This window comes from Pipistrellus kuhlii, unplaced genomic scaffold, assembly GCF_014108245.1.
Source record: "Pipistrellus kuhlii isolate mPipKuh1 unplaced genomic scaffold, mPipKuh1.p scaffold_m20_p_2, whole genome shotgun sequence".
Lineage (NCBI taxonomy): Eukaryota > Metazoa > Chordata > Mammalia > Chiroptera > Vespertilionidae > Pipistrellus > Pipistrellus kuhlii.
This window is the reverse complement of record NW_023425515.1, coordinates 125,302,592-125,329,523: the sequence shown is the minus strand read 5'-3', so window position 1 is coordinate 125,329,523 and position 26,932 is coordinate 125,302,592. Positions and strand designations below refer to the sequence as shown.

Genomic DNA, 26,932 nt, shown 5'->3' with positions numbered 1-26,932 from the left:
TTCAAAGCCCAAAACCTACAAAATAAGGAGAGGTTAGATTTTTCAAAGCTCTTGCCGATAAGCTTTTTCATGTTCTTTCAAGTTTTCATGAATGGTGTCAAGTTCTCCCAATGATTCTCCTATCTGCTTTTGGCTCTCCCGGCATCTGAAGTTGCCAACAATCCACATGGTAGGAAAAGTTTAGCCATGTGAGACTGTGGGGCAGATAAAACACATATGCAAAAATATGAAGCAAAGGGTTACTATTTATTCTTACTACTTACATGTCCATCCTAGATTTTTCATATCAGCATTAAGTGTTAATAAAACCACATACAACAGCATATCAAATGATCTAGTCATTTGTCATGTGAAAAATACATAGCAACATGACAGAGTTTTATATTGTGCCTGGTATACACAGACATACATATATTGTTGAATTAATTAATCAGTAGTGTTTGACATTTGTTAAACAGTCATCTATTGAAAAACTGAAAAGCTCCTTCCCTTCCTGGTCTTCACAGAGATTTCTAGATAACCTTTATGCTTAAAAACGCCATTTCCATGACTGTTCTATGCTGTATTTAATATGCAAGTAGTACATACAAATATTAGAAAATTGTTAAGAACAGATAAAATAAATACATTTAATTACTCTCAAATCAAATAGAGATAATAATTCTTTTTTCAATCTTCTCCCAAGGATATGTTTTATTGATTTAAGAGAGAGAGGGAGAGAGAGAGACTAATTGGTTGCCTCTTTTATGTGCCCCGACCCAGGATCAAACCCAGAACCTTGTGGTGTATGTGATGACGCTCCAACTAACCAAGCCATCTCACCAGGGTGAAATATTAACTTTTATATGGTTGTTTATGCATAATCTTCCAAATATTTCCAATGCCTATCTGTTCATACATACATGAAACACAGTTGTTTGTAAAAAAAAAAAAATAGGATTATACAAAAACCTATAACATTGTTTTAATGCTTCACTTGGTATTTTATTGTATACTAGAGGCTAGGTGCACAGAATTGGTATAAGAGTAGGCCTTTGGGGAAGTGGCTACCTTGATCCCTCCCTCACAGCCATGGCAGCTGTAGCCCCAGCTTCATTCCTGAAGGATGTCTGGTCTAATTAGCATATTACACTCTCATTATTATAGATTTCTACTATAATTTATCACCTTACTACTGTTTAGACATTTATAATATAACTAGAGGCCCAGCACATGAAATCATGTGCAGTTAGGGACCTTAGGCCTCACCTGCAATAAGGGCCATGTTCTGTCCATTCACCAGTCTCCAGTTCTACCCCACAGCCACCACCGATTGATTGGAAGTAAAGGTCAGGAGGAGGGACCAAGACGTCTGCTTTCCACCTGCTCACCAGTCCCCACCGTGCCACTCACCCCAGTTCCTCTGTCAGCCATCCCCTGATCAATCAAAGCCTGTGTGCAGGGGGGAATGGACCAAGCAGTCTGTCTTCCTCCTGTTCACCAGTCCCAGTTCCTGCCCACCAACACCACCAATTGATTGGAGCCTGAGGGCCAGAGGAGAGACTTAGAAGTCTGCTTTCCCCTTGCTTACCACCAATTGATCCTAGTTTGGACACCTTGATTGGGGTGTTGGGGGAAATCTAGCCCCGATTAGGCTGATTCGATGGCCACAGTGGGTGTCATAGTGACTGATTGTTAAGTCATTATGGCTGTGACGTCATTACGGTCTCTGAAACATTGATCAGCTGCCCTCCTGCACACTCCACACTGGGGATGTGCCTGCAACCAATGTACATGCCCTTGACTGGAATCGAACCTGGGACCTTTCAGTTCACAGGCCGATGCTCTATTCAAACCAGTTTCGGTTCTATGATTTTCTTAATAACATTTTCTTCATACTAGCTTAAATTATTGTAAAAATACAGTATATGATATATATCATACAAAATATGTGTTAATCGACTGTTTACATTATAAGTAAAACTTCTAATAGACAGTAAACTATTAGCAATAAATTTGGGGGGAAGTCAAAAGCTATTATATATCTGGATTTTTGTCTGTTCAGGGGTTGAGGGGTTCAGCATTCCTGGCCTTCATATTGTTCAAGGGCCAACTGTATTGCAAAATAATCTCCAGATAGTATATAAAATCTCATCTCCCCCAAGTAGTATGTTTTTCCTCAAACCTATAATAACACTATTATATTTGTTCTCAAATTTAGCTAATTTTGATGGTTAAAAAGAGTCTTGTTTTACTTTGCATTGCTTAAAGAAAGGGTGATTTTCCACATATTAGGATACAAATAATATGCATAACATTTTTAAGCATCAGCTCAAAGTGGATACTCATAACCAATAATACATATAATCAGCTTTGGGGAACTAATAACTGTGTAAAATATATCAGGATGGTTCAACTCAGGATGAAATTTGTGTTTTCTTTTTTTAATAAGAAAATTAACCTTATTGTCAGACACTTAACAATGTCTTAAATGTTCATATTCTCTCTTTATTTCATGGCCCACTTGAGTTTTGCTTTAAATGTGTGTACACATGTATATAGATGTATGGGTATATACATACGCATATCCATATATCCATATACACATATCAATATATATGTACACGCACAGGCAGATAGTAGACCTTGCATTTTTTTTTCTAGTCTCAGTAAATCCGCTGAGATGCCATAAGTTACACTTGCTCTGTCCCATAAGTACGTCAGGCTTGTACTGGCTGTGTGAGGCAGGCACAGCCCACACAGTCATCATAACTGACATCTGCGGGCAAGGCACCAAGGTACACCTCAGTCACGTGGGTCTGCCGGAGGATGCTCACTCAGGCACCTGCTTCAACGGTGTGAGTTCAGCCTGTGGGTTTGCCTTGATTGATGTTGGCCTAACTGCTTCACATTCTCTGTGGGTGAAGGGAAGTGGGCTCAGCTCAATGCAGTTGTGGTCCCTTGCACTTCCACTTGATATCACACTAGGAAGAGCCAATTACAGAGGCAGGCGCATGCGCCTGCAGGCTGTCCACGCCCTCACTTACCCAACAAAGAGGCACCCAATCTTAAAATAAAACAACAAAAAAGGCTTTGAAAACCAGGAAACCAGCAAGTGAAGGAAGCATCTGTCCCTTTCATTCTGAAAAAATCTCTCCCATGAAACACACACAAAGGCGCACACACACCACCACCACCACTGGAGGACTACTGATGATACTACTTCCAGGCCTTTTCAGAGATTTTTAATTTTTATTAACTAAGTGAGTTTGTTTCTTGGCCAAACTATCACAGAATTCATGAAGTCATTCTGTCCCACAAAAAATGGGAGCAGGAGGGGAGGGGGAGGAAATGCCTACTTGAGCAAGCTTCACAACTTTCAACAAGGTTCAACCAACCATAAAAAATGTTGTAATAAATCATGTCCACGTGGATAGCTTTTCATCTTTCCACATCAATTTCTTATTTTCAAAACAAACTTTAAGTCTGCTAAGATAAAAACCCAATTTTGGATCTTTGCTACCCCATAGTCAAACCCAGTGGGCCATGCATGTCCCAGATGAATGATCTGACAAGATTCCCGGCTTCAATCATCCTCACACTGACCTTGCCTTTCAGTCTTTTTTACTATGAAATTTGATGGAGAAACCATAATTTTAGAAAAAAAATGATAGCAATAAAATTCAAGCAAAAATATATGTATACCTGTATAACTTATTTAACAAAGTATATGCAAAAAAATTCACCAATTGGATTCCAAAACATTTCTGTCTCTTAAAATTACCCCATCCTACCCAGGCAAGGGAGCTGTAGAAATTCTAGAAAAAAAAAATGGAATCATGGTACTCAGTTGAACTATGAAACACTGTCATTTTTGTACAATTGAAATATTGCCTACTTCACATGGATCATCCTAAATATTTCCTTAGCTTTAAACATGCCACAATTCTTTCGGTGATTTGGATAAAATGTTGATGAAATACAGAGAATCTTCATTTTCTTCATCCTTCATTTTCACTTCCCCTGTTCACCTCCTTCCCTCTTTCATTTCACCCCACCTCCCAACAGTGTCAGATGAAAGCAGGAATGAGAAGGGATCCTGAGTAATCACGTAGAACCAGAATCTGGGTTTGGGCCCAATTTCAAGGTCTAGAGGTAGACCTATGCTTCTAAATTGTTTTAAAAATAAGACTCTAAAAATAATGTTTTATTCTCGAATGTCTTCTGTTCAGGGACCTTTTAACTTAACAGTGACATTCCCTCATCCAAGGGGAGTTTAAGACAGCGCTTGAAAATGTAATTTTTTAACACTATAACCGAGCTGATCACAACTAATTTATTACATTTTACCCCAATTTTCTCCCACTGATCCCAGAACTACCTTCCCATTTTCTAGCCACCTTTTCTTCTTCTTTGTAAGAAGCTTTGCACTGGAACTCAGGAGAGTTTTCCAGACACCTGCATGAAGTATGAAAAGAAATGACTGAACTGCTACCCTTTACTATTTTGAGACAAGAGTGTACATTTAAGTAAAATATCCACCCATCTTTGCAGGAAGTAGGAAAATAGGCGGAAAAAACTTGCATTTCTCAACTGCATATATATAATAACCAGGAAGCCCCTGCCCCCCACATGTGTGGCAGCCAAATGTGTGCTGGAACCTTCTGATTGATGTCAAAGGTCAAACATCAGAGAGAAAAGATGCCAACTGAATGTAAAAATGTAGAAAAATATCCTTTGAAATGTTAAAGAATCTGTGAGCATAGAGTGCTTATTAACTGCTGCCTTCGGTGACAATGAAAGCCTAACACAAATGAAATTTAACCCTACTTTCAAGAAAATATATTAACTGATGTAGTACTCTCATTCCTGTACCTTTCCTGCCATGTAGATTCTGAATATTTTCAGTCCACAGGGTTCTCATCAATCTGATTTTGAATGTAATTGGGATGGGAATGGGGCAACAGAAACTTTAGGACTTAGATCCAAAATGACGAAATCATAACCCAGCCAAAAGAAAAGTAATGTGATCTAACTTACAAGATTTTTTCTCTCTTTAGTAATGCCTCCCTAAACAGCTCAGTTTCTATTGCATTATTTCCTTACAGACACTATAATTGTGTACTGCAAGGCAAAAAACAGAAATATAGGAACCCCAAACACAAGTCCCCTCATTGTCCTTAGTCACAGAAGTGTTTATCTAATTTTATAACATGGTCAATGAGATTTTAAATAATTGGTATCAATTCACCTAGGATACATGGCAACTGAAAATTACAATGATGGCTAATATGAGCAGCAATTTCACCTGGTAAGTACACAGCTCTCTTTTAAGGATGTCGGATGTGCTATGTCCCTTAATGCTCTTTCTAGCAACCATATGAAGGGTAGAACCACATTCCCACTTTATACACGAGGAAACTAAGACTCAGAAAAGTATCCTGCCCAAATTGACAAAACCAGTGGCAAAGCTAAAATTCAAACGCAGTTCTTCCTCACCCCATATTCCTCATCTATGTATTCTCTCCTGAACTCCTCCTGTAGAGAACTAACTGTAAGGATGGGAGGTGCAGACTCTAGTAAGAGGTATACCCCCTGCCTTGGCCCACTCAGGACAGATATGGATAACTGTTACTCAGCCTTAGCTGATATTTACCCATGGGAACATGCAGTTCTAGGGAAGCCAGAACTTCTGGCTTATATATAAAAAAAAAACCCAATATTTGTAGACAAATTTAAAAAATATTGGTAGTTGGTTCTTTAAACACACACGCACACACACACACACACACACACACACACACACAAACAGAGAGAGAGAGAGAGAGAGAGAGAGAGAGAGAGAGAGAGAGATTGCCTTGTATGGACAAACACAACATGTGTAACAGCTAGATCAGGCTCTATGAGCCATCAGTTTATGATATCTGCCCTACCCCACATCAGTTCCCATTTATTATACCCACCAGGAAGCCATACTGTCATCCAAGTCCAAAAGTTCCAACAGAGCCTTTATTAATTTATATTAGCATTCCATACACTTGGCAAGTCAAAATTTCAAAACTCTCCTTAACACTGGAAATAGTCTCAATGAACTGATGAGAGGGATATGTTTTAACAACAGAAGCACCTATCTCATCCCATGTTCAGTACCTGCAAATGAACAAAAGATACCATCACAGCCACTAAGCAGGCAAGTCTAATAGCAGTGCCAGCAGCCCCCGGGTGCCATTAGTCCATATTTTCCCAGCTCTACAAACCAGAAAACATTTCCAAAAGGTAGATCACTAAGGCCAAAAGAACCTGCAGGAACGGCTATCCCCATAACCTTTACTGTCCCTCTTTGCCCTTCAAGTGTGATGATCTGGCGGTTCTGGAACTCTTCCGAGAAGAGGTAAGACTCACTCTGCCAGCCCCAGCTGTTCAGAGCTCAGCCCAATCTGTTCCATACAGTTGGCTGTATTATAACAGTAATGCGACTGCAATTCACCTTCATTTGCTGCAAAGATCATTAACTATCCCTCAGAGAGATACGGCATTGAAGGAAGAGAGTGCCCGAGGCATAATAAATGGGAGTCTCTGGGTAACATAGTTCAAAAAGGTAGGATGATGCCAGCGAGGCCACCTGACAGTTTCTATAGTAGAGAAAGGGGAAGAAAACAAGGGCAGGAGAGATGGGACATCAGAAAGAGAAAAGCAAAGCAAATATGCCTGGCAAACATGTATGTTCAGGTGAAGAGAGAATAGAGGACAAAAAGAAAAAAATTAAAATAAGGACAACAGGACATTTAGTGTTAAATCACAGTAGAGACATGATTCTACTTGCCTAGTAGCTCAAACATCCTACTATAGAACTGTAAGTAAATTTGGACTGAGAGCAAGAACAGAGAAAATGAATTATAATCCTTGCAGAGGAAAAATGCAATATTCTAGACAATTCTTAGTAATGTAAAACAGGGTGAATTCAGTGAAACCTGCCATATGTCTGAAACCAGATCATGTATCTGGCCTCCCATTCAGAACACTGCTCAATTACAGTGTAGAGTGGGTATTTCTTCATTCAATTCATAAATTCAGTTATTAAAGTCTTATGTGAGTCTCATTTGAATTTGTTCTCCAACCACTCACTCTGTCTTTCTGCCCAATAAACCAGCACCATGAAAGCACCCGGAATCAGGGAAAGTGTTCCTTCATAAAAGTTCTGCATGTTACATAAATACCTGAAAGATCTTCAGTGATAATGAGAGCATCGGAATCAATACTTGCTCTGAGTTACAATGGTTTGTACTAATCTAAACCAGATTCCAGTCAATAATAGATATTTGTTGGCTAAGAGGGAAATGTATGGGCAGACCTGATCTCCTAAGAATTTACTTTCTTTTTCCATCACCACTTAACCCTATTCCCTCTCGCACCTCCACCTCCACCTTGCCCTCCCCTCCAACCACTGCCCTGTTGCCAGTGCCAATGAGTTTTCTTTTTCCTTTTTTGCTCAACACCCACATCCATCCCCAGCTGTTAGCCTGCTCTATATGAGTCTATCTCTCTTTTGTTTGTTAGTTCAGTTTGTTCATTAGCTTCCACATATGAGTGACTACACAAATTTTAAAAAAATAATAATAAAAAATCACACACACATACACACAAAACCAGTAGGTCCATAATCTATATCTTCTTTATTATTTTAAACTTATTTTCCTTAAACTTTCCCAGCTGTGAGCAATTCTGTCTTCTATGGTACTTTTTTTTTTTCTTGTATTCTGAGGATATGGGTGCTGCTGACAATTTGTGAGAAGTCAGAGTGCTGCTAAGTTCTACATTGAACAGGTAGCCCCCTACAATACAGAATTAACCAGCTCAGGATGTCAATAGTGCAGAGGCTGAGAAATCTGCCTGAGAACTCTTTCAGGGACTGAACCACCTTTGTTGCTATGCTCTGTGGTTTTCAGAAGTAGCAGAGCAGAAGGAGTTTCTAAATGACATCTTGCTATCATTAAAATACCTTCTCTCCACGTAGTAGTAACAATTGACATAAATGAAAAAGAAAGGCAAGGGGCAGACATTTAAAACCAATTTAGAATTACATTGGAACCCTGGTAAATCCTATTATAGCACCAAACTTTGCATAAGGCTCTAACCAGTGATTCCATTACTAAAATGTCAAAAATGACTGCAATCGTCTAATTAAATTCACCTAGAAGTGAAGGTTGCTGTAAAGCATATGGACCCCAAGACAGCAAAAAAGTGGGATTTATATGAATAAAAAGGAAAAACAGCCTTTGTCATTCCTTGGGGCACACACACCTGTCCATACCCCAACCAGAAGACTAAGTTAAAGCTTTTATATGAACTTTGAAGGAAATAATCTCATCTGATTTAGTGGGAAACAGGAAGGAAGAGAGAGATTTGGGACTTAACCCTTTCCTGAAAGAAGAAAGACAATCCCCCTAATCACACCTGGAGACTAATTAACATTCTTTGATGTATTCATCTGTCCTCACCCCAAGGGCTCAGTGGAGTCATCCTAACGTTTATAGAGCTTGGTAAAAATGATTTGCTCTGAGGTAATGTAGTGTGAGATCAGGTCACCTCCCAATCTTGCCAAATAAATAGAACTGCCAAGGATCCCTTCCTGTTGCTCCAGTCTTCAGACTGATGTGGTTGCTCACCTGGCTGGCTCTCTTCTTCCCATTGATCCTCATTTATTTCCTCGGGGTTTTAAGTGTGTGTGGCGGGTACAGGAAGGCCTGGTGTGCTCGGGCTCTCTGGCTTTCCTGGATTCTTCTTGGCAGTCACACTTGGACTCAACAGCTCCCAGGAAGAAAAAAAGCAAAAGGGAGGTGCAGTCCTTAACAAGGATAGAGCTGTGCCTTCCCAGCCCAAGGAGAACATGCCCTGCCTTGTCAGGATGGGGAAATCACTTTTGAAGTTGGGCCCGGGCCTCCCCAGTGCAGACCATCCACCAACTATTGTTCGTTGCAGACTTCCACTTGACACAATAGAGACACAATGACAAAGGAATTCATTCACTGAATATTGAATGCTCGTCATACACAAGGTATTGGGAGCAGAGAAAATGGACTGGGGAAAGGCATTGTCCTCAGAGTAGGAGAAAATAGTCCAAAGGGAACTTTAGTTGAAAAGCCTTTTTTTTGGGGGGGGGGGGGGGCGGGTAGGGGCTGACTGTTCCCTCTTATGTAGGAAACACAGAATATGAATTTGGTGACAATTTATTAAATTGTCAATGTTTCTAATTGACAGGAAAAACACGGATCTGATTCTGTTACAGCCCTAGCCACTCCTAAGATCTAACCCCAAAGCTGCCTTTTTAAATCACTGTTGACAGAATCTCTCACTAGGGTGATGGAGATAACAGCAGGTTATTAATCTCTAGTTTTAAAAAGGAGAACATTTAGGAGAAGGGGAACTGGATCATTTCTACTGTAACCAGGGCAATTAAAGAAATCTTTACTAGCCAATACACTTATACCACTGGAATGTGTGTATATATATATATATATATATATATATATATATCCTGTTCAGTTCAATCCCAGAAGGAAAACAGCAGTATCCAGCAGTGGGCACTGGAGGTATTTTAAAGCCTTGGCAGAATTCTAGAAATTACTAAATCAACCAATGATGTTACATTGAATGGAATTCTCACCCTAACTCTAATTATATTAAAACTCCTAAAGATTTCTCTCCTGAAAGTGCTTTTCTCTAATCAAGGAAGATTAGAGTGAAAAGAAAGGATGTATGTGTGGATGGGGCTAAAAGAAGGCAGGGAAAGGCCCACAAAATTCACATCCATACCCACAATTCAGCAGTACATCTTGTAAAATAGATCACTTTTTTTCATTTACGAAATTAAATCCACGCATTATTCCACACTACCTTGTTTATCAGATATATTGAACAAATGGTAAATATTTATATGACAAAGTGAATTATACAAAATGTGACATTTTATTGTATGCTAAGAATGTCCTTTCTCAAGTAAAATATTCTAGAATAGATACAAAGTTGATCATCATAATTCCAAATCATCCAGTAGTTTCCCTGAATCGGAACATCATGAACAGTGTATTCAAATGTACTACCTTCGTGTGTGTGTGTGTGTGTATGTGTGTATGTGTGTGTGTGTGTGGTGTATACACAGGTATTTATTTTTGGCATCATATTATGATCAAGTTTTAGCACTACTCTCTTTTATCTTACACAGTCATGTCTGGTACACCCAACTAGTTTAACAAGAAAAGTTAACAGAATTAACTTATGTAGCTACAGCAACCAGTGTTAGAAAAATTATATTTAAGGATATATTTTTCTGAGTAAATGTGGTAGACACAACATCTTTGAGTTCCTCTGGGGAATATAAATAAAGTATCAGTGGATACCTGCCCATTGCAACCCTCCTGTAGTTTGTGGTATTTGTGATTTATGACAGGAAAATCGTTCATTTTCCTAATGATCTTGGAGAAGTCTGCTGAGTTTTATATAATGTCACTGAAGAGACAGTAAGTCAAAACATATAAAACACCCTTCATACTTATCATAGCCATCTGCAAAGTTTCTTATATGAACAAACTATTTAACATCATGTCAGGCAGATTTATGAGTTGCCCAGGAATTGTAAGTTATTTAAACATGAGCATTTGGCTGTCTCTGTATAAAACACCCATTAGCAAATTTAAGGTACTAAACAGAGGAAGTCTTTCCCACTGACATGCCATGCTGGTCCAGGATGGCGCCCAAAAAAGGCTGAGAAGCAGCGGCATGGACAGAGTGATAAAGAGCCACATCCTAATGGCACAGCAGAAAAATAAAATTTCCTGAGAAAAAATAAATATGAAAATGACAGGCACAAATGACCAAAAACTTTGCATTCCATTGTGTCATAGCAGGGAGCTTAGTGCCACCCCATTCCCCTACCCCTTCCCAACCCGCTTCATCGGTCTGATTAAAGCCTGATATGGAACATACTTACTTCTAATTCAAATCTACCCAGCGAACGAGGAAAAGTAAAAAATAAATACCAGCAGCAGCAGGGACAGCCCAATGTTAGCCAGTAATAAATGAAGATTGGACAGGGAGATCCCGGAGCCTGAGTGTTGGTGGCAATTCCATCACAGGTAAACTCCGCTGGTGACATGTTCAGTTGTTCCTGCCTGTGAGATGCTGGTAATTACCCCTGTCCTTCCAGCGCTCCAGGTGTTGGCACATTCTGGTCTCCTGTGCCCTCCTGCCCACCTCTGCCTGACCAGCTCTGCGATCAGAGCCTCAAGTCAAATGTCCGCTGAGAACCACAGGAGGAATTACTGCCTCCCTCCTTTGTGCAAATTTAGCACTTCTTTTATTTTTATTACAGCTCATTAAAAAATATTTTTTATTGATCTTTTAGAGAGAGGAAGGGAGATGAGAGAAAGGAACATTGATCAACTACTTCCTGCACACCCCCCACCAAGGATGGAGCTTGCAACCTGAGCATGTGCCCTGACTTGTAATTGAACTGGTAACCTTTTGGTACACAGGATGATGCCCAACCAAGAGAGCCATATGGGCCAGGGCTAATGTCACACTTATTTTAAAAAAATATGTTTGTATTGATTTGAGAGAAGAGAGAGGGAGAGAGGAATAGAAACATTCAATGAGAGAGTAACATCAACCAAACATCGGCTGCCTCTACATGCCCCCCACTGGAGATTGAACCTGTAACCCAAGCACGTACCCTGACCAGGAATAAAATCAGTGACTCCTTGATGCATAGGATGATGCTCAATCCACTGAGCCACACCAGCTGTGCTAATATAGCACTTCGAAACTGCATTGTGACTACCTGAGTGACGGGCAGTTTCTCATACCAAAATCCAAAAGCCTAGAAGACAGATTCAGCATCTCATCCATCCATTATCCCTAAAGTCTAGCAAAGGGTCTGGCATATATAATTGTTCAATAAACATCTCTTGAATATGTGTGCCAGTGAACAAAGAAGCATTTAAATTATCCCAAAGACTAAAGGGAAAAAAATTAGCTAAAATGAAAAGAACTTAGTTTGTATATTTCTGCCCCCCCCAATCATTACACTTCAAAGGATTCTAAAGACAGGGTATTTTTTTTTTTACATAAAGGAAGACATTCTCAAACAGAAAACGATAAACAATCCCATGTAAATTTCCACGAGGACAGTGGGCATTATGAATTACAACTGTGAAATGTTAGTCCTTTGAAAGCTATGTGGTATTTACTTTAGTTCCTCTCTTTCATCTTTCTGATATTTTTTTGTCCTTCAGTTAGAGTGGTTCTAACTGAAGACCAAGATGACATAGCGACACCTATGTACAAAATTTCCCCTTCTCTCCAAACACTGAGCCCCTATCCCCAGAAGAGACTTTAATTTCCTGGAAGGAAGCTTTTCCTAACTCTTCCAAATTACTTAATCCTTGCCCATCCTATCACTGTGCCTGGAGTTACACATTATGACCACTTTCCTAAAAAGTGGGCACACCATATAATTAATGAAAAAATGGGACAAACTTGAAAATACGTACACACAAAACTATTTTCTAAGTCAACTGAGGCCAAGTAAGGTTCTCAGAGAGCCACAGTTACTGGCTTCTCAGGCTAAGAAGTGGCATTGCAGAGAGGCTGTGGGGTCAGAGGACCTGGATTTGAAACCACACTAGCTTTGGGACATTGGCAAGTTATGAATTTGACTGTGCTCTCAACCTCCTTCCCCCCCCCCTTCTTTATGGTTTTCTTTTTTTAAAAGAATTTTTTCTTTCTTTATTAAGGTATTACATACGTGTCCTTATCCCCACATTGCCCCCCAATCACGCCCTCACCTCCCTGGTGTCTATGTCCATTGGTTATGCTTATATGCATACATACAAGTCCTTTGGTTGATCTCTCCCCCTCTCACTCACCCTTCCCAACTTTACAATAGCTAATATTTGGAAGCAGCCTAAGTGCCCATCAGCGGATGAGTTCATTAAAAAACTGTGGTACATCTACACAATGGAATACTATACTGATGTAAAAAGGAAGGAACTCTTACCATTTGCAATAGCATGGATGGACCTGGAGAGCATTATGCTAAGCAACATAAGTCAGTCAGAGAAAGAAAAATATCACATGATCTCACTCATTTGTGGAATATGATGAACAACAAAAACTGATGAACAAAAACAGACCCTGAGACAGAGAAGCATCGATCAGATGTGCCTCAACTTCTTCAAGTCCAATGGAAAAATAATGATGCCTACTTCACAGTAGCACTACATGAAGAAAAAAATACAGATAAATCAAAGAGACATCTATGGCTCACATTAAGCATTTAATAATAGAGTTATTGCTATATGGTCATCTTCATATTCTCTAGTCTTTTAAATTATTACTTGTAGAACATTTCAGATGAAGAGCAAATGTTTCTCCTGAGCAAATCTCTGCCACAAAGACACTGCCATTCTGGGCATATGGCATAGATGGCAGTATAAAAACCAGATCCTAAAATATCATGTTTCTATAGAGTATGAAATCATGAAGGTTTTTAAAGGAAATACAATATAGCCTTGGTTTTACTACAACCCATATGACTGCACAGAAAACACCTTTATTCTCCACATACAACTGAGTAAATAAGGAAAACACCCTAGTGTGACTAGCAATATGTTTTGGACCAGATTACATGGCTCTAACAGCTAGCTTCCTTATCTGTCCAATGAGATTAGTCATTGTCACAATCATCTTTATTATAGAGACTGCTTTTGATAAAACTTAAATCATGAATATGAAAGCACCTAATATATAGAAGACCCGAATAAGTTTATTATTTTTATTCCTCCCAATTTCTATTGAGATCTGTGAACTTGCCGTGATTCACATCAGATTTTCAGGATTCCCTTGTTACTTTCTGTCCCTTTCACCCTGAATCAGGTCTGAAATGGGGGAAAAAATACTAAAGAAAGCAAAACAACTTTTTGTTTCTGAAAATCCCAATTAAGCATTCCTGATGAATGAGCTCCCTATTTATTTCAGCCAAGAATATCTGTTACAAAAGTATGTGAGCTGGGAAAGGAAAATATTCAAGGGGGTCAAGAAAGGGTGAATGGTTATCACAAAACTGTGCAAAGAAGACAGATGATGGAACATGCAATGTTAGTACCAAGTCAGTTATAAAAAGAACAGTGACCTCTATCTCCTGACTTTAGAATTAGCAGACAAAGGGCAATACAGGTATATTATGATGTCCATTTTTCACTTTGAAAGCAGATGGTGAGCAGTATCTGAGAATATAGTATTGTATACCCTTCTAGATATTTCTGCAAGACTGAATAAAACAAAAAATATAATTCTGAGCATGTAAGTAACCCAATAAAATCAGATTTTATTTTCTCCCTCCTCTTCATAACTGAGCAACATACAAAATCAAAGATTCAACATAAATGTAAAAAAAAAAAATTTGTGTGTAGCCTTTTAAGTGTATTAACGTGTAAATAGTTTACTTGTGCCCCAAATCTATTATTAAACTTATCTTTATTTGTAGCCAATGTGTTTTGATATTTGATAATAGGGGGGGAAAATTTACCACTAAATAGAAAACAAGAAAAAGGAGTATTTCTTAAATTCCAAATATCTTATATCTATATATTGCAAATCGAATTTAGCTACAATAAATAGTTCAGGGAATGGATATAAATTTATGACCCTATATGATATTTACTTATGTAGTATCACAGATGAAAACAAGAGTCAATTTATATATTTATTTATCTTAGCCTTTAGGAGACTAAGGTTCAGGTGGTGATGTAACTTGAGAAAGTTCACACAGCTAATAAGTGTAGCATAGGAATTTGAGTCCAGAGTTTTCTAAATTCAGCATGTCCACTGCCTCCTCAAATGATGGCTCATCTGAGAATGTGTGCTCACCAAAGAGAGCTGTGAAGCCCACTACTAGAAAGGCAGAGTGAGTCAACCAAAGGTGGTCATTGAGCATTTGCTTTTTATGCAGTAGGTGTAAGGAGCCACTCAAACTGTTTACTAGGCAAATGATGTGGAAGAAGACTGTATTATTGTTACAGTCAGATAATATTTTTGATCTTCTTGACCAATTGGTTCAGGTACATTGTCCAAGGAAAAGACTAGGCAACAAGTCACTCTTTCCAACTTCCAAATTTCTAGGATATATCATATTTGTCATGGTTATCTCCTATATCTGGATTAAGCCTCCAAAAAAAAGTTTCCTGTATTGTGAAAATCCAAGGCAGCTTTTATAAAATCTGCTAAATGCATTAAAAAATGAAAAAATCAATGTTTCTAACTCTCTAGCTCTCTCCCTTCCTCTGTGTAAATAATCAAATATTAGGAAATATATATATCAAAGCAATGTAATGAAGCCTGGATAGTATTTTTAACAAATGGTGCTGGAACAACTGGTCACCCACATGCAAAAAAATTAATTTAGACACAGGCCTTATACCCTTCACAAAATTAACTCAAAATGGATCACATACCTAAATGAAAAACACAAAATTATAAAACTTCTAGAAGATAACAGGATAAAATCTAGGTGAATTTGTTTTGGCAGTGACTTTTTAGATATAATGCCAAAGGCAAAATCCATGAAATATCAATAAGCTGGACTTCATTAAAATTAAAAATTTCTGCTATGCAAAAAACACTATCAAAAGAAAATATCTGCAAAACATATACCCAGTAAAGGACTTTGTAGAACCAAAGTGTGCACACACAAAAAAAATTAAAACTCAACAAAAACCTCAATTAAAAATGGGCCAAAGACCTTAACAGACCCTCATCAAAGGAGATATATAATAAGCATGCAAAAAAATGTGGTGGCACTAGCTGTATGAAAATTATTTGTATTTTCCTCTCAATTTTGTGTGAATCTAAAGCTGCTCTAAAAATAAAGTCTATTTAAAAGAGAGAGAGAGAACCAAAGATAAATAAACTATAGTCATACTGATTCTTATACATTTAATATTCTTAGAAAAATGCATAGCATTTCTTATCTTCTTAGAGTGAAGAGAAAATATATTCATGGATAACAAAGCTCCATGAGATCCTCTATAGAAACATACTATTGCAGGTGGAGGACAGTGACAGGTAAGGGTAAGATAAGCATTCATTTAAAGGCTATGCTTGAACCAATGGACACAGACAGTAGTGGGGAAAGGGCATGTGCTGGGTGGTGGCAGTGGCCAGGGAGAGATCAAAGGGGAGAAAAGGAGATATATGTAATACTTTAAACAGGAAAGAATTTAAATTAAAAAATAAAATAAAGGCTATGCTTGCATACATAGAAACAGCTTTAAAATACATACTCACTGACAGTGAGCACTAATTAGACTCCTATATAAAAAAGGGCAATATGCAAATAGACCAAAAGGCAGAATAACCGAACAATCAATCAAAGCATAATATGCTAATGATATGCTAAGACTGCTCAAATACTCGCTATGATGTGCACTGACCAACGGGGAGCAGATGCTCCAACCAGTAGGTTAGCTTGCTGCTGGGGTCCAGCCAACTGAGACTGAGTGAGATGGGCCAGAAACGCCCTGGAGCCCTCCCAGGTTCCCTCCAGAGCCCGAACATATGCAGTTGGGTCCCTCAGACTGGTCTACACCCTCTCACAATCTGGGACCCTTTGGGGAATGTTGGAGAGCCAGTTTCAGCCCTATCCCATAGGCCACTCCCTTGACAGAGTGCTAGATACAGGGCTCATGGCTGGTGAGCACTGTTGCAGCAACTCAAGCCTCTCCTGATCAGGACTGATTAAGGGCAAGCCCATGGCAGGCACAGTGGGGCTGGAATGAGTGGGGGTGGCAGGTAGGAGCTGCAGGTAGTGTTGGACTGAGGGTTTTGGCACGATCTCTGCAGGCCACCCAGAGGGACCCCACCTATGAACAAATTTGTGCATCGAGCCTCTAGTAGAGTAATAAATGCTATCCCTTGACAAGTGTAACATAGATAGCTTTGGCTTATGCCACTTCAGAATGTAAAAGATAACCTAGAACACCACTGTCAGGGGACATAGATGCCTAGCTTGTAGTGCAGATCAAACAAAAAATAAGAGAAAAAGTTCCCACATGATGTTATGTATAAACTGGTATAAAAGTGATTTATGTAAGAGATACTGTTTATGTTGGAAAGGTATAACAAGGTTATAAACAGCTTTTATTCAGTTGGTTCAATACCAATGCAAAGCTCATGTCTTAAATGGCTCCATGAGTGGTTCATCAGGAGCCAACTACAAGTCTACAAATCTGTTTACTTTAAAACAAGACAAGAACAGCCTGGTTCATTGTTCATGCATCTTTCTGAGGAACAGATATAAAACTTTCTAAGGGAACACTGCTATCTTCCAACTATAGCTTTGTTGGCTTTCCTAAGCATCTTTATAATTTTTCTAACTTTTTTCTGAAAAGAGCCATAAACTATTAACAGAGGTTTATGGTAAAGAGAAGCATCTGAGCATACGCTAAAGTTGAGACTCGGATTTTTGAAGGTCAATTAAAATCCTCTTATTATCTAAGGGGAATACTTAAATAAATTCTGATTTGATGATTCCATTTTTAAAGATTCCAAAGAAGTGATTCCCAAAGGAATATCTAATCTTAACTCAGCTTTTCAGATTTTTTAATTATACAGAAGTTCCTTTCTGAAGACCCAATGAAAGATACGACACCATGTCTGCTTTACTCCACAGTTTCTTCTGTTGCTTTTAAGAGACAACTGTCCTTGACCAGTTTCCCTCCACTGGGTAGAGCAGGCTAGTCAGAGTCAGAGGAAACTTTTTTAAATTTTATCTCCTGTGTGCTTTGATTGTTGAGTATGTTAATGGCAGTAAACAACCTTGAATAACAGGTAGTATAAAATACAAACATTGTAATCCTTAATAAGATAAACTATAATCAGAAGTACTGAACTTAAAAACAGAATCATGCCTGGACCGGTTTGGCTCAGTGGATAGAGCGTCGGCCTGCGGACTGAAGGGTCCCAGGTTCAATTCCTGTCAAGGGCATATACCTTGGTTGAGGGCACACCCCCAGTGGGGGGTGTGCAGGAGGCAGCTGGTTGATGTTTCTCTCTCATTGACGTTTCTAATTCTCTGTCCCTCTCAATTCCTCTCTGAGTACAATCAATAAAATATATATTCTTTAAAAAACAGAATCATAATACTGAGAGAAATCTTAATGATAATTTGGTCTAACACTTTATTTTATAAATTGGAACATAAAATAATTTTATATTTGGATATGAGGTCCATTAAAACCAAGTAACTATCACCTTTACAATTCTAGTTACTGGCAAATCCAGGTCCAGATCCCCAATCTTGATTCCCATTTCTTTTTATTACATTGCTGGAATGGAATGGAATGACCCTAACCCTATGTTTACCATTTTTAATCAAACTATCAATTCTCTTCTTTTTCATGGTTGGGTGTAAATAACTTCTTTCCAGAATTCATAAGGATACCTGGTACCACGGAGTGTGTGCTTGGGACTAGGCTAGAGACAAGCCCTAGGAGAGTGGAGGGGCCTGGTTGTGGCAGGAGAGTGTGGAGCCTGCAGGGAGAGGCCATGGGAACTGCACCACCAACACACACACACTGAAAAGGCAACTCTCCAACACTCCGAATGAAAACCGGTGGAGAGAGCAATAAGATGTTCATCCCACTCTTCAATGAAGAGAAGGGGGTTGGAGTGGAGGAATTAGGCAATACTATTAGAAAAGAACTGCTTAGAATAAGGCGAGGGCAGTAGAAGGTAGAGATAGATGTTCTTTATGTATGTTCCAGGTCAAACAGAAACTTGGAGCAGAGATAATGCAAAAGCCAGAGCTCACAGGCTAAAAAAAAAACCCAAACAAACAAACAAACAAAAACCTGCACAGTTCCACTTCTCCCTCCAGAGTTCCAAATTTGATCCCTAGACTATCAATGTAAAAAAGGCCCAATACTAGTATTGGGAAGAAAGACATTCCTAACTCTTACAATTTATGAAGATTGAAACTGATGAAACTGATGAGACAGGATTGCCAAAGAGAGAGAGAGAAATTTATTTATTCCCCCAGGTCAGAACTAGGTAAATATCCCCAAGTGATTATCATGGATGGGAAAAGGTGAGCAAAAATTATATGGATGTGAATATAAATCTTGCTTTTAATTATATTTGCCTTATCAATAGCAACTCTTGGGCCTGAAACTTCTAATCCAAAGTTTCTAACTCCAAGTGTCCCAAACCATGGGCACTCATTAAAGATAATATCTCATCGAAACTAGTTTGGCTCAGTGGATAGAGCGACAGTCTACGGACTGAAAGGTCCCGGGTTCGATTCCAGTCAAGGGCATGTACCTTGGTTGCGGACACATCCCTGGTAGGGGGTGTGCAAGAGGCAACTGATCGATGACTCTCTCTCATCGATGTTTCTAATTCTCTATCCCTTTCTCTTCCTCCCTGTAAAAAAATCAATAAAATATATATTTTTTTTAAAAAAAAAGAGTTTTAGAGCCCTAACTGGTTTGGCTTAGTGGATAGATAGACCATCGGCCTATGGATTGAAGGGTCCCAGGTTTGATTCAGGTCAAGGGCATGTACCTTGGTTTTAGGCACATCCCCAGTAGGGAGTGTGCAGGAGGCAGCTGATCAATGTTTCTCTCTCATCAATGTTTCTAATTCTCCATCACTCTTGCTTCCTCCCTGTAAAAAAATCAATAAAATATATTTTTAAAAGTTTTAGATAACATGGTCACTATACATATTTGAAAACCAGATATTCAAAAATACTGATTATATATAATGCTACCAATTTACATTTGAAATTGGTTTTTTTTAAATATATATTTTATTGATTTTTTACAGAGAAGAAGAGAGAGAGCTAGAGAGCTAGAAAAGTCAATGAGAGAGAAACATCGACCAGCTGCCTCTTGCACACCCCCTACCGGGGATATGCCCGCAACCAATGTTCATGCCCTTGACCAGAATCGAACCCGGGACCCTTCAGTCCACAGACCGACGCTCTACTACTGAGCCAAACTGGTTTCGGCATACATTTGAAAGTGTTATACATAATAAGTTCCTTAACATTATATTCAAATGTATGCTGCACTGAATATTTCTAATCTATATGCTATATCATATCATACGTCATGCTTTGGCATACCTTCCCTTTGATGAATTATTCTTTAAATGTATTAAAAGAATAATAACTACCATAAAAAAAGATAGTATCTTATCCCTCTCACTCTCCATATTCTTTGCAGACATTTAAGAGCTGAGAAGTAAAAGAGGTTTTTAAATACTGGGTTTTAGTTTATAGATTTCAGTTCTCCATGTTCTTTCTACCCCAAAATTATTACTGAAATATAGAGTTGGGTCCTTGGAAGGGAAAATAACCTAATGTTTAGAAATAAAACAAAATATGGGCTTACTTTAATATACATGGTGAGGGGTAGGTGAAGGTTAATAGTTTTTTCCAACCCTGTTCTAGCATCAAGAGGGCCAAATCCCCAATGACAAAGGCAATACTATCTTCCAATCAAATAAATGAAGCCTTCTATGTTATTCTTTATACAAGAAAGATAAGGACAATGGACTCAATATCAATTTATAGAAGTTGGGGAAAGATACCACTCTTCACTGAAAGTGAATGTTTTGGCCCTGCTGGTGTGGCTCAGTGGTTGAGCATCCATCTAGGCACCAGGAGGCTGTTGTTCCAGGTCAGGGTACACGCCCAAGTTGCAGGCTAGATCCCCAATGGGGGACGCACAGGAGGCAGTCTATCAATGATTCGCTCTCATCATTGATGTTTTTAAATCTCTCTTACCCTCTCTCTCCTCTCTAAAATCAATTTAAAAAAAAAGTTAATGTTTTGGGTTCCATGTAGGCTTTGGGAAAATTAATATAAATCCTCTTGAAAGCAGAAATAGTAATCCAAACAAGTAATATTATCCCCCCAAAAAAAAACAAAAAACAAAAAACAAACAAACAAACAAAAAAACAATCTTTGGATAATTGGGATTAGAGAAGAATGGTGTTTTCTGAATCTTGTGCCATTGTGGATATACGATAATTAGCATTCACTGTTGAAATTATGAAGCAGTCCCTTTGCTATGTTATTCAAAAGCCTTGACTCCCTATTTTCAGATTAAAATGAAGACTAAAACACTGAACTTCACCATGTCTGAATGTCTGTGGGCTATTTTCCCCTCAACCAACAAACTTACTTAAGCTCCCAACTTTTAAACTGCTAAAACCATGGAAACATTAATAATGATCCTCCTTCATTAATCCTCAACTTCCCCTCCCACTTGTACTTTTGACCAGTTTATTCACTTCAAAGCAAGCAACAGCATCCTGTTCAGCTGCTCAGCAGTACCTCTGTATCTTCACCAACACCTCCAACCAAAGCCACAAGAAACTCCATGATCTCCACATTCCTCCTCCTCCTCCAGGGACGGCAATTATGTAACCTCCAATTTTTTTAATTTTATTTTTTTATGTTTTCAGTTGCCATGGGAAAGAATGTTTGGTCAGCTCCATCTGCAAGGGGTAATTACTGGCTTTTCCTACACATACACACCACACACCTACAAGGCTGCAAAGAAAAATAATACATAATTAAAGAATTTTTCAAAAAGGCCAACCAAGTGTCAACCAAACAATGTTTTGCTCTGCTACTGGTAGAAATAAACAAGGGCAGCTATATATTGCCAGCTAAACTCAGTATTTTCAGTTTAAGTATTAATATGAATTAATATTTCCTCCTAATTTAATATTTGTCAGGAACTATGGACTAAGCACTTTAAATGAGCCATCTTTACAGTATATGGGTAAGCTCCATCAATATAAATTTATAATTCTAATTTTACAGAAAATTAAGGAGGTTAAGAGAGGCTGAGTAATTCTCACAGGGCTAATTAGTGGTGGAGTCAGGATTCAAACCCAGAACCCACAGTCTTGCTGGCCTGGCTTGTCACTCGTGGTGGCTCCTGACCACAGCCTGTGTTGTAACTTCAACTAGCTTCTAGGCTGGTCCATTGACCTGTTGAAGGGACTCAAACTACCACTCAAACATCTCATGAAGAAAAAAAAAAAAAGAGAGACAAAATATTGTTGGTACCAAAATGCACAGGACCATAGGTCATAGCAGTCAAAAGGATTCTCTTTCATTATCTCAGTACAAAGTAAGTATGCATGTGTGACATTCAAATCGTGTGACCTTTTCCTTTGTCTTAATCTTTTCATTTCCTGGAGCTAACTTCTCGATGTTCACAGTTCTTGTTCATAAAAATACTCTCTGCTAAAGTACATCATAAAGTTAACTTTGACTCTTAGCAGATTTGCGAGTTTGCAATAATGAGAAGAGCAATTGATCTGCTTTCATTTACTTTATTTTCCTGGGAGAAGAAATATTTCACTTTGGCCTCTTTGTTAATTTAGGTAATCAATGAGATTCTCATAATCCTTACACAGGGGACCTGATTCCTAAGGGTGCAAGGTATAAACAAGTCCCAAAGAAATCTATGTTAATAGTGTAAAGTTTAAAATATGATTTAAAGAAAGAGAGCCTTACAGTAGGCTGGCAATATTAATCATTCTGTTTTTTTTAACATGTCAACAAACACTAGCCTAGTTTTCAGAAGGACCAGACTCATCCTGCCCCCTCCCCCAAAGCCCCTCATCTCCCTTAACTCCACCTATCACAGAAGATTCCAGACAGTGTGGAGCGCAAGACCACCCCTTCTCCTTCAGCATAGCAAGTCCGGCAGTCACAGTGCTGCCTTGCAAGAGTTTGGTAAGACCTGGCTCCCGTCCCTTGGCCTCATCTGACCTTGTCTCTCTGCCATATCACTCATCTCCTGGAAAGGAACCTATTTCCAAGCCTCTTCCACATCAGCGGCAGGAAAGGAATTTTGAGTCTCTGAGTGTTAAGTAAACTGGGTGGAAAGAAGTCCAGCCTGGCTTCCGTAGGGGGGAGATGAGACGGAGGGCTCTGGGGAAATACAATGATATACTTTCACTTTGCCAGATTCCCATCCCTTCTCTGGCCTCCGGCAATGCCAGGAGAGAAAGCCAAAAGGAGGTGGGAGGATAAGTGGAAACAGCTCCTCCTCTTCCCTTGCCCTTCCTGGCTGGCTCTCTGTAAACACGTCTTGGCCACCCTTCCTTCCCCACGCAGGAGCCTGGGAGCCGCACAGGCCTGCCCGGCTGCAGGGCCCGAGCCGGTGCCTCCAGAGCTCCCTGAGGACCTGGACATGGGGGTGGTCAGGGAGGCGACAGGGTGGATTCAGGGAAGCCCGTCCAAGGCCATGACCTTCCCCTAAACAACTAGAGCTGTTGGAGTCGCCTCCCAGAGGTGAGGGGAAGGGTGTTCAGATAAAAGTCCTTCTCTCAGCACCACACTCTTGACCTCCTCCTGGGGAGCAGCGCAAAGGACTGAGGTGGAGTCCAGGCCAGCACTGCCCAGAGAGGGGAGGGATTCCGCCTGTGGGAATGGAAGGCCCGCGGGAGAGCAATGAGGTCGTGATGCTGAAATCCCTGCTCACAGACCCAGGGCCAGAGCAGAGCCTGTAATTAAAAGTAAACTTGGCAGCGGCTCTCCTAACATAGGAGGCAAAAAGTTAATGTCTGATGAGCTGGGGCCCATGCCAAACTCCAGCTCAGCGCCCTCCCCACAGGGGACTAGTTCAAAGGAATGAGGTCTAGGGGTGGCAGACCAACCCAAGGCGGCAGCAGGGAGCCCCTCTGCTGGGCTTGGTACCACCGCGCCCGTCTCTTCCACAAGCTCTGGACACCATCTCGACCACTAGGCAGAGCTGAGGCTGGCCTTTGCTGGACTTCAGATATCCCTGGCTCCATACGCCAGGTCTGTACTGTCTAGTGAGCTGGCCACTAGAAACACATGGCTCTTGAGCACTGGAAATGTGGCCAATCCAAATTGAGAAGTGCTATGAGCTTAAAATGAGCAGCAGATTACCAAAATTTAGTATGAAAAATAAAGTAGACTATCTCCATTTTTAATATTCATTCCATATTGAAATGATAGTGTTTTAGGTATGTCAGGTTCAATAAAATGTATTGTTAAAATTAACGTCACCTGTTTTCCTTCCTGTTTTTTTTTTTTTTTTTTTTTAACATGGCTACTAGAAAATATACCTCTTGCATTACATTTCTATTGGACAGGATTGTTCTGGGTATATCATTAATGCAATTGAATGAACTAAAGAAAGAATGCTGACTTTAAATCAGCACTGATATTTTTTTCATCCACAGAGGAGTAGTCAATAGAAATGGTTAAAAAAAAAAAAAGAATGAGGCATCCTTGTTCTTTGAAATAACTGTGTATCTGGAGCTACATTTAATTCTGAGTCACTTGCTCTGAGAAAATGCTTACTAACCACCCAGGACTCCAAAAGGATGAGAGGGCGACGGACTGTCGGCCAAGCCACACCACTGAGGCCAGACTGGACCTCCAGGCCTGGGAGACAGCAGTGCAGAGGACAGACAGCACCCTTCCCAGCACACAGACTGTCAGAGGAGATCAAACAACTACTCTGGGAACCCCAGGGTTTCCCAAGCTTCTTTCCATCCTAAGCTAACTATTACCTCCATCTGTCTGTTTGCTTTTAATATGCTCTTTAAAGCTGCTTTAGGAAACTTCGTTACAAATCAAAATCACTATGATTTATCACCCCACACATATCAGGATGGCCACTTTTACAAAAATTAAAATAGAAACATAACAAGTGTTGATGGAGTTGTGGAGAAAGTGGGAGCCATGTGCACTGTAAAATTCCCACCAATAGTGCAGGTATGGGAGACAGTATGGAGGTGTCTCAAAAAGTTAAACACAGAATTACCATATGATCCAATAATTCCACTTCTCAAAGATATATCTGCTCACCCATAGACACTGCAGTATTATTCAAAACATCCCAAATGTCCACTGGCAGATAAATACATTTTAAAAAATGGGGCATATACAAAGGAACGTTGTTCAGCCTTAGAAAGGGAAAACCTGCCATATACTACAACATGGATGAATCTCGAGGACATCATGCCAAGTGAAATAAGCCAGTCACAGAAGGACAAATACTGTATCATCTCACTTATATGAGTCCTTGGAGTAACCAAGCCCATACATCATCTTGCAGTACTGAAACTCGGTACCCATTGTTGTTCACCATTGTACACCTAACAATGGTTTAAATGGCAAATTTTATGTTATGTTTTTTACCACAATAAAAAAAAAAAGAAAATGCATAGCATAACCAATTTTACTGCTACTGAAGAATTCACAATGAAGACCCTGATCCAGTCTAACATTTTATCATCTTTACCATAATAAAAAGAAGAAAATGTACTCAGATATTTGCACACCAGTGTTTATAGAAGCATTATCCAAAAGGTGGAAATAATCCAAAATCTCCGTTGGTGAATAAGCAGATAAACAAAATGTGGGGTGTGCATACAATGAAATATTATTCAGCCTTTAGAGAAATGAAATTCCAACACCTGCTACAACATGAATAAACCCTGAAGACATCAGGCTAAGTAAAACACACCAGTCACAAAGGGCAATACTGCACGATCTCACTACTATTAAGTATCTTAAGCAATCAAATTCATAGTGACTGAAAGTAGAATGGTAATTGACAAAGGTGGTGGGAAGCAGGCTTAGGAATTACTGCTTAATAGGTAGAGAGTTTTGGCTTGGGAAGATGTTAAAGTTCTGGAAATGGATGGTGGTGATGGTTGCACAACAGTGTGGCAGCATATAATGCCATGAAACTATACATTTAACAAATGGGTTAAAGTGATATATTTTATGTTATGTATATCTCACCACAATTTAAAAAAGAGAGAGATAGAAAATGTTATGGGAGGATAGAGAGGAGAGAATCCAGTTGAGGCAGGAAGATCTGAATGGCCCTTGGATTATCGAATAGGAATTCACATCTCTCCCTGCAGGGCTGCCTGCAAATGCTGACGGGGCATCACTGCTCTCTCTCTGTAAAGCAGACAGTCCCTGTGACAGCATTCTGTCTCCCAGGAAGTGTACCACCTTTTCACTTTGCTGCTTGAACTTGCCGTGAGCTTCAAAAGACACAACAAGAGTGTGCCCATGAATGACAGAAAGGGAGGGAATGTGTGTGCGCACACTATTTTGGATAAGAATGATCTATTTCTTTCAATCCACCATTTACTAGTATATTCTTTCCCCGTGTCCACTCTTGCCTATGCCAAAGTCAGTAACAACAATAAAAAGCAGCAGTACTGATGGCAAGACAATTCTTTCAAATACTGTGTTATTTATACCATGATCTAGCAAGGTAAAAATAACAATAGTTATTAGGTCACAAGCTCTTTAAAAATCACAGCGTTTATCATGAAGACCATTTCACCAATGAGGAAACTGAGGTTGATAAAAGCATTTGTCCAAGAACAAAACGGAGATGAGATTTCCCCCTCGGGTCTGACTGACTCCAAACTAGAGTTCCTGACTGCTGCGTGAGGGTGCACTTTGTAAATGAAGGCCGCCTAAACAGGGAGAGGAAACAGAAGAACAAGTGGGGGAAGGCAGGGCAGGTACCGGGGAGCTAATTCCATTGCCAAGACAGGAATGAGACCTACCTACACCCACGTACGGTGTGAAACCAAATGTTTTAGGAGGACCAATTACCATGACAATTTGAACACTTTCTTTTTTAATTTCTGAAACTCTGCTGTATAAACAGGAACCAAGAGAAAATGACAACCTACAAAAGAGAACGTCTGGCTGGGGGAGGAGGTGACTAGTCTGCTCTCCGCCAGGGCCCCTCCCGCTAAATTACTTATTAAAGGACTTAGACAAGAGGAAAAGAAAATATCAGAGGGAAAACAGCAATGTACTCCAGCCAGGGTACTGACCCCTCATGAATGATAATTTCCA

The 26,932-nt window shown here is 39.5% G+C and overlaps 1 long non-coding RNA gene across 1 annotated transcript in view; it reads right to left on the bottom strand.

Moving 5' to 3' along the window:
- Positions 1-23,376, bottom strand: part of LOC118723558 — a 70,243-nt gene extending 46,867 nt beyond the window's left edge. The window contains exons 1-2 of the long non-coding RNA XR_006742148.1: positions 22,832-23,376; positions 21,334-21,595 (exon numbers count right to left, since the gene is read on the bottom strand). This is a non-coding gene — a long non-coding RNA (uncharacterized LOC118723558). The remainder of the gene's footprint in view (positions 1-21,333; positions 21,596-22,831) is intronic.
- Positions 23,377-26,932: the final 3,556 nt, after the last annotated feature.